This window comes from Mobula hypostoma, chromosome 4, assembly GCF_963921235.1.
Source record: "Mobula hypostoma chromosome 4, sMobHyp1.1, whole genome shotgun sequence".
NCBI classification, from domain to species: domain Eukaryota; kingdom Metazoa; phylum Chordata; class Chondrichthyes; order Myliobatiformes; family Myliobatidae; genus Mobula; species Mobula hypostoma.
In genome coordinates, this window is record NC_086100.1 from 82,190,944 (window position 1) to 82,205,925 (window position 14,982).

Consider the following 14,982-nt stretch of genomic DNA (forward strand, 5'->3'; position numbering starts at 1 on the left):
GTAGTGATTACAATTCATCAGTACATAATTAACCACAAAGCTCTTTGAGAGATCCAGAGATTGTGAAAAGCTCCATTTTAATGTAAACTATTAATTATTTTCTTTCAATTAAGACCCTAAACACTAAGTGGTAGTCCAATTGCTAATAAATACATAGAGATACTTTTATGATGCTTGTTTAATGTCAGTGTGAACTGAAGATGAGGCTGACTGCTGCAAGCCATTTAGATCAGTGCTAGTCTGTGATGGACGCAAAGCATTGCAGAGTAAATACTACATTGCCCTGTCTTCAGGCAAAGTGCTTTAAAGCATTTAATTGATTCATTCAGTGGAACCAACCCATAAAGCATTTTGAGCAGCAATGAGTTACTCACATAAAGTATTCACATGACTATCCAGTTCGAAGCACTGAAAGTTGCCTTGAATATTATTAAAATGTTAATCCAATCTCTCATATCAACAAATCTTTCTGGAAATTGTATCATATTTATTTGAAATGGTGATGCACAATTTTTTGTTGTATTTCACTTTGCCAAGAGAAAATAAACATACTATTTGTATATTTCCCCATTATTTGCCGTGCTTTACAGCTAACTAACTAATTTTAAACTGTAGGCACTGCTGAACAGTAGGAGGTATAGAAGTCAATTTTGTACAGACAATGTTCCACAAGCAGCCAGGCGATATTGACCAGTTTTATTGATTAAGTTTTTGGTAAGAATTCTAAGAGTTTCCTTCAAAACTGTGTCATTGGAATTTTTATATTTTTCTGAGAGGAAAGAGAGCCCTCAATCCCAAAAGAGGGGAAGGGAATAGTCAGTCAGTGCAGAGTACCCCTGTGGCCGTTCCCTCAATAATATGTTTACCGCTTTGGATGCTGTTGAAGGGGTCGGGGGTGAGGGGAACAATCTACCAGGGGGAAGCCCATAGCGACTGATCTTTGGCCCTGAGTCTGTCTCTGTGCTTAGAAGGGAAGTTGGGAGAAGCGGAGTGCAGTAGTGATAGGGGATTCCATAATTAGAGGAGAAGGCAGCAAATTCTGTGGATGTTAAAGAGACACCCGGATGGTACGTTGCCTCCCAGGTGCCAGCATCTGGGATGTCTCTGATCAGGTGCACAGCATTCTAAAGGGAGAGGGTGAACAGCCGGAAGTCGTGGTATGTATTAGTATCAATGAAATAAACAGGGAAAGGGAGAAGGTCCTGAAGTGAGAATATAGGGAATTAAGTAGAAAGATGAAGAGCAGGACCTTCAGGGTAGCAATCCGTGGATTGCTAATCATTGCCACACACCAGTGAGAGTAAGAATAGGATAATTTGGCAGATTAATGCGTGGCTGAAGAATTGGTGCAGGAGTCAGCGTTTTGGATCGCTGGATCGTTGGGATCTCTTCTGGGGAAGGTATGACCTGTACAAAAAGGATAGGTTATACCTGAACCCGAGGGGGACCAATATCCCAGCAGGCAGGTTTTCTAGAGCTGTAGGGGAGGGTTTAAGCTAACTTGGTAGGGGGATGGGAACCAGAGTGATAGGGCTGAGGATGGAATATTTAGTATACAACTACATACAATATATAGTGAGACCGCAGGGAAGTACAGGCAGATAACAGGGCAAAATTGCACTCAGTGGAATGAGTTAAAGTGCAACAGGGGGCCAAAATCAAAAAGTGTGATGAAAACAGGACTGGGTGTTATATTTGAATACATGCAGTGTATGGAATAATGTAGATTAACTTGTAGCACTGTTAAGAGATTGGCAGGTATGATGCTATGGGCACGGCTGAAAGAAAATCATAGTTGGGAGCTTAACGTCCAAGGATGCACATTGTATTGAAAGGATAAGCAGGTTAGCAGAGGGTGTCGGGTAGTAAAAAAATGAAAGCAAATCATTAGAAAGAGGTCATATAGGATTCGAAGACAGGAAAGACACAGGAGAGTCGGTGGACGTTGTTTATTTGGATATTCAGAAGGCCTTTGACTAGATACCCCACATGAGGAAAGATACCAGCATGGATAGATGAGTAGCTCTCTGGTTTGGAGGCAAAGAGTAAGAATAAAGGGGGCCTTTTCTGGTTAGCAGGTCATGACTAGTGGTGTTCCAGAGGGGTCACTGTTTCTTTTCACGTTATATGTCAATGATATGGATAATGGAATTGACGGCTTTGTGGCCAAGTTTACGAAGATAGATGGAGGGTCAGGTAGTGTGAAGGAAGCAAGGTGTCTGCAGAAGGACTTTGATTCGGAGAATTAGCAAAAATTGGCAGATGGAATATAATGTAGGGAAGTGCATGGTCATGCCACTTTGGTAGAAGGAATAAAAGGGTGGAATAGTTTCTAAACGGGGAGACAATTTAAAAATCAGAGGTGCAACGAGACCTAGGAGTCCTCATGCAGGATTTCTAAACATTAATTTTCAAGTTAAGTTGGTGGTAAGGAAGACAAGTTCAATGTTAGCATTCATTTCAAGAGGACTAGAAGAGAAAGCAAGGATGTAATGCTGAAGCTTTATAAGGCCACAATTGTAGGCCGTATCTCAGGTAATGATGAGTTTGAGTACAGAGAGGAAATTAAGAACCTGGTGGCATGGTGTGAAGACAATAACCTATCCCTCAACGTCAGCAAGATGAAGGAATTGGTTGTTGACTTCAGAAGGAGTAGCGGACTGCATGACGCTATTTACATCGGTGCTGGGCGAGTGGAATAGGTCAGAAGCTTTAAGTTCCTCGGGGTCAATATCACAAATGACCTGACTTGGTCCAGCCAAGCAGAGTCCACTGCCAAGAAGGCCCACCGGTGCCTTTACTTCCTGAGAAAACTAAAGAAATTTGGCCTGTCCCCTAAAACCCTCACTAATTTTTATAGATGCACCGTAGAAAGCATTCTTCTAGGGTGCATCACAACCTGGTATGGAAGTTGTCCTGTCCAAGACCGAAAGAAGCTTCAGAAGATCGTGAACATGGCGCAGAACATCACACAAACCAATTTTCCGTTCTTGGACTTACTTTACACAGCATACTGTTGGAGCAGTGCTGCCAGGATAATCAAGGACACGACCCTCCCAGCCAACACACTTTTCGTCCCTCTTCCCTCTGGGAGAAGGCTCAGGAGACTGAAGACTCGTAAGGCCAGATTTGAGCACAGCTTCTTCCCAACTGTGATAAGACTGCTGAACGGATCCTGACCCAGATCTGGGCCGTACCCTCCAAATATCCTGACCTGCCTCTCGGTTTTTTTTTGCACTACCATACTTTCCCTTTTCTATTTTCTGTTTATGATTTATAATTTTAATTTTTAATATCTACTATTGATTTGTACTCCAGGGAGCATGAAGCGCAGAAACAAATATCGCTGTGATGATTGTGTGCTCCAGTATCAATCGTTTGGCGACAATAAAGTATGAAGTATAAAGTATGAGGCATTGGGCAGACCACATTTGGAATGTTGTGAGAGTTTTGGGCCCCTTATCTAAGAAAAGATATGTTGGCATTAGAGAAGGTCCAGAGAAGGTTCACAAGAATGATCCAGGATTGAAAGGGTTATATGGGGAGCATTTAATGATTCTAGGCCTATACTCGCTGGAATTTAGAAGAATGAGGGAGGAATCCTATCAAATCCAATCGAAAGGTCGAGATAGAGTGGATATGGAAAGGATGTTTTCTTTAGTGGGGGACTTAGGACCAGAGGGCGCAGCCCCAGAATAGAGGGACATCCATTTAGAACAGAGAGGAGGAAAGATGTCTTTACCCAGGGGGTGGTGAATCTGTAGAATTCATTGCTACAAACATTTGTAGAGGTCAAGCCATTGGGTACATTTAAAGCAGAAATCGATAGGTTCTTAATTAATCAGGGCATCAGAGGCTATGAGGAGAAAGCAAGAGAATGGGGTTGAGAGGGATAATAAACTAACCACGATGGAATGGCAGAGCAGACAAGATGGGCCAGATGGCCTAATTCTGATCCTATGTCTTATGGTCAATGTGAAAGATACCACTTCCATTTGTGCAGTAGTCCTACAGGGCAGCGCCAACATGTTCAGCTCTCTGATGTAGGACAGGAACCAGCTCCCTTAACGTAAGTTCTGAGATTTTAACTGTCATGTTAAACATTCCCATCTGGCTGACAATAGAATTGAGCAAAATGTTTCCATTTCTGAAGCTTGTTACAGAGAATTGATTCTTGTTTTAGAAGAGCATCTGGCCTTTCATTCCTAATTAGCCAGAATCTGGAAATCAATATAGAATATTTAGTTAAAAGTAATACATTTTAATTCATTTAATTTGTCTATTTTAGGATCAAACTAATAACTATGAGTTGTGCCTTACTGTGTTTCTGAGTAATAGTTACAACTGGTGTGAATCTTCAATAGCACAGTAACTTGCAAGAGTTCAACAGATTAGTAGCTGAATACTTTAGCCACTGAGGCCAGGTATGTACAGAGTGAGTTAATCAATTCTACTTCATCAGAGTATGGAAATAAGAATTGGATGAAGCGTTGTATTAACATATTTAGTGACCAACTCACTAGTGAAGGCTCACCAACGGTGAATTGATATTTACAAATCCAAACCCCAGCAAAGTGCCAAATACTTTACCAATGAAAGGCAGGGGTGTGAGGGGAACAAAATTAATTTGTTGGACAAACATGGGCTGATGATGACTATTGCCATCAGGATAGTTCTGGCAGATGTCACATTCTAGTAAAGCCAAACCTGCATTTAGTAGAATGGACCTGCCTTCAATGGTTTCATTTATAAGATGCCAGTGAATCACTGAATTCTGCAACATGCCCAGAAACCATGCACCAAACCAAAATGAAAAGAATGAGATGGCGCACATTAAGTATATAATGTAGATGCAAAACCATCGATTAACAGTTTCCTCTACCTGGAAATTGCCAGTAGCAGCCAATAGGGCCCTTTGCAATTCATTTTTCTTTATCAAGTGCTGATCCTTTCAAAGGATCATTGATGACCCTGTAAGTTTGTCCCTCACTGTATTTATTGAACAAAAGACATTGCATAGTGAGACATAATTTTTATGGACAAATGGAAAGGAGATCATTAAGGCCAGGCGAAAGTGAAATAAGGGAATATTACGTTGCACAAAAGGTCCGAAAATTTAGAACTCACTTCTCCTAAAGACAATGGAGACTGGGTCAGTTGAAATTCTGAAGAACACAAATCGAGCTAAGAAAAAATTCAGCAGTGAAACATGCTTAATTATTTTACTATTTAGCTGCAACATTCATCAAAACCGAAGAAGCATCATTCAATCTTTAGTAAGAATCAGAGATGTTAGTTTCCAAGTTGTTGTTGGGGATCTATAAAGCTATCGCGCTGTATGGAAAGCCAGTATTCAGATCACTGGATTGCCCAGTTTCTTCCAACACTGTGACAGAGGGGGAAAATCACTCTCTGACATTGTAATAGTTGTCCGAGGTTGGACTGAGTCCTTCCAGTCAGATCATGCATTTAATTATAGCAATTGTTATTCTCAACCAGAGCCAGATGCTACGATAATCATTCCAGATATGTAGTTTTGCAAAGTAGTTTGCCAGGAAGGTGTGGAGCATTCCCAGTGATGTTGGCAGAGAGGCTAGTGATTAGGACTGATCTTGTGAAAGGAAAGAAAGGTTATTATGTTTTCACTGCTGCAGCTCAGTACAATCACTTTGCTGTCTTCTCTTTAGTGGTCAATGATGAATGTTGCTCCCTTCGCCTCCTTGGTCAACGGTGGCACAGCTTGGTGGGTCAGCTGTAAGACAAGCAATGGAAATTTTAGTCACTTCTCTCCAACCAGAATCCATGCAGAGGCCATGAGAGACTTGTATTCCTCTCAACAGCATAAAACATTACCCTCACATTTAATGAAGATAATATCAGATACCTGGACTGATTACAAAGCTATGAATTCTACTTGGCCTAAAGTTTCCTGGTCTCATTGCCCCTGCCATTCACAAACAGTTTGAAACTCTTAAAAATCAATTTACAGTAAAAAAAATAAAATTCTTTGCATTCAATTGCCTGAAAATTCAACTCCCAAATTTAGTACTAAACCAACTCTGTATTGTGACATGGTGACCTACTTGAATTTCACCAGGATCATATACTGCCACTACTATATTCAGAAACTTATCTGGCTCCCTGGTCATCTATGTATGTAACCAAGGGAGATAGGGGGAGATCATACATGGGTTTTTTGCATCTGTGTTTCCTCTGGAGACCGACACAAAGACTACTGACCTGAGACAAACAAGTAGTGAGGTCATGGTCTGTATCCAGATTATTGCTGTCTGCCTGGTTGGCTTCAGGCGAATTAGGGTGGATAAATCCCCAGGGCCTGACAAGGTGTCTCCTTTGACTCTGTGGGAGGCTGGTGCAGAAATTGCAGGGTCCCCGGCAGAGATGTTTAAAATGTCCTTTTCCGCGGGTGAAGTGCCAGATGATCGGAGGATAACTAAAGTTGTTGTTCAAAAAATGCTTTAAGAATAAAGTGGGAAATTATAGCCAGTCATGGGTAAATTATTGGAAGATATTATAGTGGATTCTGGCTAATAGTGACACATCAGGACCAGTACATTTGGCCTCATTAAGCAGCTGCCCCAATTGGCCGAATTTTCATGGAAATAGTTAAAAAGGTATAAAAAAAATACAAACTGAGTAGCAAATTATATATTTAAATGAAATAAAGAACAAATTAGAATACTACCAATACTGGGAACCTGCCATACTGGCTCATAAAAGCATTAACATGGCTACTGGAGGAACTGGCTACTAACACAACTTTAGTAATACCTGATATGAGCGAGGCCATCAATGACGTTACTGCCGAAATGTTAACAATCCCCATTATGACCATTCAAAATACTTTATACTTCATTGTCGTCAAACAATTGATACTAGAATGTACAATCATCACGGCGATATTTGATTCTGTGTTTCCCACTCCCTGGATTACAAATATTAAATACAGGAAGAGCGTTCCTATGAAACGGTTCGTAAGCCAGAATGTTGTAGAACGAAGAAGCAATTACCATTTATTTATATGGGAAAATATTGTGAGCGTTCGCAGACCCAAAAAATAAGCTACCAAATCATGCCAAATAACACATAAAACCTAAAATAACAGTAACAAATAGCAACAGCAGGAATGATATAAATACACAGCCTATATAAAGTAGAAATACTTCACAATCATTGCCTGCACTGTTGTCTGTAGTGAAAATCTCACGCAAGTGCTGTTGACAAGAACACTCTCTCCAGTAACCTTTTTTAGCTATGAAACTGCCAAATCATACCAAATAACACGTAAAAATATACAGCCTATATAAAGTAGAAATAATGTATGTACAGTGTAGTATCACTTATGGGAATCGGGAAGACAGCTTGCCAAGCACACTGATGATGGTGTGTTAGACTGAGTTGTCGGAGTTTGCGTGATGCAGTGGCCCCCACCCTCCGGGCAGCGAACCAATACCGATCTGCGAAGAACGCAGCGGTGCAGCGGTGCAGCGGTAGCCAGGAGGCATACAGCACAACTTTAAGAAAAAAGCCGAAATAAACATGCTAATTAATTAGGTGTCGTCTGGCACGTAATTGTTGGCCCAGATCAGAGGGGATTGCCAATTGCATCGCCTCTGATTGGGGCCGACAATTACGTGTCGGGCGGCACCTAATTAATTAGCATGTTTATTTCGGCTTTTATCTTAAAGATGTGCTGTGTGCCTCCTGGCTACCGTTGCATTTCTGCGAATCAGTATCTGTCCGCGGCCTGGGAGTTGGGGTGGTGGGATACTGGGGTGTCATCTCATCGTCGTCTGTTTCTATTTGGGCAGGCAGGTCATCTTCTCCTATGACTGCCCGCCTTGATGACAAAGGTCGAGGTTCGTCGTCTGTTGTGGCTGATGTGGAAGGCTTGCTTGACTGCTGAGCCTCGCACATTTTTCTATCACACAATTCTTTGTAAGCACTCAAACCATCCTGCAAATATTCCCTAAACCTACGTACCCTTTCAAAATTAAAGTCGTACTTTATCATTGCAGCGAAAATCTCACGCAGTTGCTTCACGTTCAGTTTGCTACAGCATTCAGTTTCGATTGTTATCCTTTCCTCTTCCAATTGCATCAACTCTTCATCTATCAGTTCTTGGTCATGAGATGCCAAAACCTCTTCAACATCATCTTCGTCAACTTCCACAAGCCAAACTCACTTTGTCCTTACTTCATTCACCACAGTCAAAACTCTAATTATGTTTAGTTTTACACTAAGTGTAACACCCTTAGGAGCTCTTTTAGGCTTTTCCGATACCTTAGCACTCATTTTGCAAACGGCTGCTCACAGGCACATGTTTAAGCAATGCCGGCGAGAATGCAGTTCCGAATCCAGGGGAGAGCGGCTGCTCGAGACGTGTGCTGATTTTTATTGCGCGCTGATTTTTTCACGCGTTGATTTTTTATCACGTGCTGATTTTTTTTGTAACAGTGAAAACACCTTCTGTTAGCGAAAACAGGGAACTAATGTAGGTCTTTCGTAACAGTGAGGTTTCGTAAAGCGAACGTTCGAAAAGCAGGGGACACCTGTATTAAAAATATTAAAAATAGTAAAAATTAGTAAATATTAAAAATTTAAATTATAAATCATAATTAGAAAATAGAAAAATGGAAAGTAAGGTAGTGCAAAAAAACCAAGAGGCAGGTCCGGATATTTGGAGGGTACGGCCCAGATCTGGGTCAGGATCCATTCAGCAGTCTTATCACAGTTGGAAAGAAGCTGTTCCCAAATCTGGCCGTACGAGTCTTCAAACTCCTGAGCTTTCTCTCGGGGGGAAGAGGGATGAAAAGTGTATTGACTGGGTGGGTCATGTCCTTGATTATCCTGGCAGCACTGCTCCGACAGTGTGCGGTGTAAAGTGAGTCCAAGGACGGAAGATTGGTTTGTGTGATGTGCTGCGCTGTGTTCATGATCTTCTGCAGCTTCTTTTGGTCTTGGACAGGACAGCTTCCATACCAGGTTATGATGCACCATAGAAGAATGCTTTCTACGGTGCATCTATAAAAAATTAGTGAGGGTTTTAGGGGACAGGCCAAATTTCTTTAGCTTTCTCAGGAAGTAAAGGCGCTGGTGGGCCTTCTTGGCAGTGAACTCTGCTTGGCTGGACCAAGTCAGGTCATTTGTGATATTGATCCCAAGGAACTTAAAGCTTTTGACCTGTTCCACTTGCGCATCACCGATGTAAGTTGGGTTGTGCGGTCCGCTACTCCTTCTGAAGTCAACAACCAATTCCTTCGTCTTGCTGACGTTGAGGGATAGGTTATTGTCTTCACACCATGCCACCAGGTTCTTAATTTCCTCTCTGTACTCAAACTCATTATTACCCGATATACCGCTTTCAATTGTTGAGTCAACAGCAAAGTTATATATTGAGTTTGATGGAAACTTGGCTACACAATCATGGGTGTGCAGTGAATACAGCAGGGGGCTGAGTACACAGCCTTGTGGGGCACCGGTGCTCAGAGTGATTGTAGAGGAGAGCTTGTCCCCTGTTTTTACAGCCTGGGCCCTGTCTGTGAGGAAGTTGAAGATGCAGCTGCAGATTGAGTGCTAAGGCCCAGGTTCCGGAGCTTAGAAATCAGTTTATTTGGAATGATGGTATTAAAGGCAGAGCTGTAGTCAATGAAAATCAACTAACACTAGACTTTCTGTTGTCTAAGAGAGTTGGTATCTGTACCATTATTAGCAAAGAGTTTTGCACATATGTCCCTGATATCAACAGACAACTGCCCCCGATGAAACTCCCATGGAAATTCAGAGACGCTGTGTCATTGTCTTCTACAGGACAAAGAGGAGGGAGTGTGGAAGTTACAGTAAAGACAACGATAGCTTGGGCAGTTATAGTACAGCAAAATCTTTGAAGTGAAACAGCCAGAGACGCCTCTGCTTCCTACAGACTAGACAGACTGTGGCAGTGTGCACTCAAACAAAATGAGTGAGGCTCTTTCCCAGAAAGGTCTCCCTGAGACATAGCATCTCTTTAAGCATTGGGAAGTGCAGGAGAAATATGAGATAAGCATTATGGAAGGATGCGAAACATGCCCAATAACTAAGGCTGTATTGTCCTTACTAACTTCAAAAAAATTATCGCTGTCCGTTTGAAGTTTCGATTGATTTTATCGGCTCTATTGTGAATGCCGATTGATTTTGTGAGTAAGAAATTCAAACATATACAATTTACGATGATCAATATCTGTAACTGATAAGCCTATTCTGTATAAAAATTGTAGGTTTCTGTCCAGACTTCAGAATAGTGTGGGTCACACGGGCCCATGTTGTTCTCCTTGAGCACAAGTGAAATAAAAAGAATGCTTGAGTCATAAGAGTGGGTGTGTTCTGGGCCCAGTTATTTTAGTTATTTTGTTTTATTAATGGCAATGACATTTACTTCAACGCCCGCAATATGGCTTGCATGTGAACTCCAATATGACTGGTTCGTGATTCCCATTTCTTTCTCTACGAAAGTTCTGCTATTTCTTTGGGTAAACCATTTTGGAGCAGTGATAAATAAGGGAGAAGGAAGCAGAGAATGTCGGAATCTGAATCAGGTTAATATCATCGGCATGTGTCATGAAATTTGTTAACTTTGTAGCAACAGTACAGTGCAATACATGATAAATACAGGAAAAGCTGAATTACAGGAATTATATATATGTATATTAAATAGTTAAGTTAAAATAAGAAGTGTAAAAACAGAAATTTAAAAAGTATTGGGTCAGTGCTCTTAGGTTTAATGTTCATTTAGAAATCAGATGGCAAAAGGGAAAAAGCTGTTCCTGAATCACTGAATGTGTGCCATAAGGCTCCTGTACCTTCTAGCTGGTATATCGTTCCCCTGTACGCCCTCTCATCACTATCTGAGATTCTGCCAACAATGGTTGTATCATCAGCAAATTTATAGACGGCATTTAAGCTCAGCCCGGAGACACAGTCATGGATATAGAGAGAGTACAGCAGTGGGCTAAGCACACATCTCTGTGGTGCACCATAGTTGATTGTCAGCGAGGTGGCACAGATTGTGGTCTTCCTGTTAGGAAGCTGAGGATCCAGTTGCAGAGGGAGGTACAAAGGCCCAGGATCTGGAGATTTTCGATCAGAACTGTAGGGATGATGGTGTTAAATGCTGAACGGTAGTGGAAGTGGTCCCGAACGTTAGAATGTGAGAAGTTTCATATGCATTATAAACATTGGTGTATATCAGTTGGGATGCCCTTCTTTTAAATACTGTGCTTTAGGTTCCTTTAATTACAATATGTTTATAAAAGGTATGACTCACCGTTAGTTATGCATTGGGTCTCTAGGTTGATTAGATTACCTCTGAGTATTTTTGTTCAGTAAGCATGCCATTTTCATTGCATTGTATGGAATTCAGTTCTCTTATCTAAGATCAAAATATTGATATTGTGCTGTAATGCCTGAACCCAAATCTGTCAACCAGCTGTTAAAGTACTTTTATTCCTACCAGTTATTCTCAGGGCCGAAGTAAGGTCTGCAATAATACTGGAGCTCTGAAAAATGTAAACACAATTCCCATACAAATGAACTCCGGGATCTCGACAACGTATCAGTAGCTCCACTTCTGAGGGTTGTAAATAAATGCAAGATTAAATCATTATGTAATTGTTATACAAAGGAGAGTATTTACATCACTTTGCTTAAAACTGCTGAGAGAATCTCCTTCCCCGTCCATTTGTGATGTTTACCAGGAGCGTTGGAAATGAAGGGCACAAAGCATTATTGAGGGTCCCTACCACCCATCCCACAATCTCTTTGACCCACTACCATCAGGAAGGAGATACAGGAGCGTCAAGACTAGATTTGCCAGTCTGGGTAACAGCTTCTTCCCCCAGGCTGTGAGACTAATGAACACCCTGCCACCACCAAGATCGCTTCACAAGGACAGCAAGATGTTTTCTGTTTACTGCACTGTTTGCTGTTTACTGTTTACACTTTACCGTACTGTTTGCCGTTTACCTGCGCTGCACAATTCACGTGCATTTTGAATTTTATTTTATTAACTTAGTTGTGGTAATATTTTGTTTTTCCTGCTGTGTGTAATATATATATTGTGGATGCACTGTGTTCCAGAGGAGTATTGTTTCATTTGGTTATATATATACAGTTAGATGACAATAAACTTGAACTTATTTTCAGTATGAACTCTTGGAGCATTAATTGCCCTGTTAACAATGGTTATTTATTTCTTAAGAGATTGAAGTGGAGGCTTCCGGTGTTGCACATGTGCTTCACACAAAACTGGCAAATTAACACATTTCTACCGTGCTTGATGTTATTGTCAACACCTCTGTGCCCATGAGGGGTTAGCACATGCAACTTATGGGACATGCTTGACAACAATCACTATGCAATGCTCCATTCGAATCTCATGCTGAAACTCAATTACATCCATTAAGACAAAATGTGGACCATTCACAGCAAGTCAGCACTTTGTTGACATCTCTCTCCTCCAAAGAGCATACGGTATGTGGACTTTGAAGAGGTGATTAACCAATTTTAGCTTTGTTAGGAATTTCCGGTGAATACAGATCAACCATTGACTGCGTTAGGCTTTCAAGGGTAAAGATAAACTGCTATGGTGGTGCCCCAGCCTCTGCCCATGGGTATCTACAAAGAGTAGAGTTGGCAACACATTCATTTGGTTAACAATAGCCCATACTCTACTGTGGTCTTTTGGAGGAATACTACTAGACTTTTTATTTCAATAGCCATGCATGGAACATTGACAGTGAAACAAAGAAGTTACAATCTAACTATTCCATTCCGTCTCTCCATCAAAGGGGAACTGCTTATGGTCGCAGAATCTGCCTCCATGAGTGCTGTTCAATACAGGAAGTAGAGAAAAATGGCCTCATGGCCTCGTGGCCATGAAGTTTGAGATCAAACTACTTGGCTATCTGAGTGCCCCTTATCACAGAATGAAGAAGGGGCCACCGTATTCAGGCAGAACTTTCACTCACATCTGCCCTGTCGTTGCAGGACCATCATTTACACTCTGCCTGCACCGAGTGGTCCTGCAACCTAGAATGCCTTGCCAAAGACCTCACACCTTCACAAGGAAAGGATTTCAGCAGGGTCAAACTATGCTGGAAATGTCAGATAGATTCTTGAAAATCACAGAAATAACTTTGAATAAAGTTATAAGATTGAGGATTTATGTTTTGCCATTTCAACAAGTTCATGAAAATTCAGTCCTCCCACAACTACTACATGAGCATGAATCTCCTAGCCTTTTTGTTTCCCACTTCATCCATGGGAATGCTGGAGTTTGAGGCCCTGAAGATCCACTGCAGTCAGAGGAACTCCAACAAAACCTCCAGCTCTGAGCGATCAGCTCTACTTGACATTGCTGTCACTTGGTGCAGAATTATCTAGTGGTGCTAGAAAGTTTGTGAACCCTGTAGAATTTTCTTTATTTCTGCATAAATATGACCTAAAATGTGATCAGATCTTCACGTGTCCTAAAACTAGGTAAACAGAGTCCAATTAAACAAATATCATAAAAAACATCATATTTGTTCATTTATTTGTTCAACCTTGATCCTACAGTTAGCACAGGCCTCTGAGACTACCCTGTCCAGAGTCTGTGACGATGCAAACGTCATCCTGATTAAATAGACACGGCAGAGTCCCTTACAGAAATTTGTTCATCACCAGCTGTGAAACTTTTTATTTCCCAAAACCAACTGTATTCATAAAAATATATGAAAAATACAAAATGTTGAAATACAAAAATGCAAGAAACACTGAGTAAGTATTTTGCATCATTTTTCACTGTGGAAGACACTAGCAGTATGGTGGAAGTTCCAGGTGTCAGGGGTCATGAGTGTGTGAAGTTACTATTACCAAGGAGAAGGTTCTTGGAAACTGAAAAGTCTGAAGGTAGATAAGTCACCTGGACCAGATGGTGTACACCCCATGGTTCTGAATGAGGTGGCTGAAGAGATTGTACAGGCATTAGTAATGATCTTTCTAGAATCACTAGATTCTGGAATGGTTCCAGAAGACTGGAAAATTGCAAATGTCACTCTGCTTTTCAAGAAGGGAGAAAGTCTGAAGAAAGGAAACTATACGCCAGTTAGTCTGATGTCAGTGATTGGGAAGATGTTGGCGTCAATTATTAAGGATGAGGTCTCAAGGTACTTGGAGACACATGATCACGTTAAATAGGGGCACCTATCCTCAAATAGGGGCCATGGACAATTCTAATTTGATGGAGACAGAGGAACATCCGGAGAAATTTCTGAAACACCAGTTCACTGCTTTTGTTAGTGCACGGTCGGGAATCTTCCGGAGGGAAGGCCTCAAAATCCCCGGCTTTGCCTGCTGTTGGTGACCGAGATTGAGGTCGAATCGTTCGGATAGAGATGGCATTCAGTACTCGGTGTCAGAGAGCTGATCGGAGGCTCGAAGTTTTCGGATGACTCAGAGTCGGACTGTGATCGGGCATGGCAGGGAGAGTTTTTCTTCCTTATCCCGTCTGCGTGAGATGTGGGACATTTGAGAGACTTTGAACTTTTTACTGTGCTCATGGACTTCTTCATTAAGTTATGGTATTTTTGCACTGTTGTAATTATGTGGTTTTGTTAGTTTTTTTCAGTCTTGGTCTGTCCTGTATTTTGTGATATCACACTGGAGGGAATATTGTATCATTTCTTAATGCATGCATTACTAAATGACAATAAAAGAGGACTGCTTGTCTTTATAGTCTAAAAAAAGGCCATAGTCAGCATGGTTTCCTCAAGGGAAAGTTTTGCCTGACAAATCTATTGCAGTTCTTTGAAGAAATAACAAGCAGGATAGAAAAAGGAGAATCGATTGATGTTGTGGACTTGGATTTTCAAAAGTGCCACACATGAGGCTGAGGTGAGGAAGACAAATGCAATGTTAGCATTCATTTCAAGAGGACTAGAATAT

The 14,982-nt window shown here is 41.3% G+C and overlaps 1 protein-coding gene across 2 annotated transcripts in view; it reads right to left on the reverse strand.

The window, feature by feature from the left end:
• Positions 1-4,523: 4,523 nt before the first annotated feature.
• amer3 (APC membrane recruitment protein 3) overlaps positions 4,524-14,982 on the reverse strand; it is a 170,859-nt gene continuing 160,400 nt past the window's right edge. For both annotated transcript variants that reach the window (XM_063044959.1, XM_063044960.1), the window contains exon 3: positions 4,524-5,752. The gene's annotated coding sequence lies outside the window, so the exon portion shown is untranslated. The remainder of the gene's footprint in view (positions 5,753-14,982) is intronic.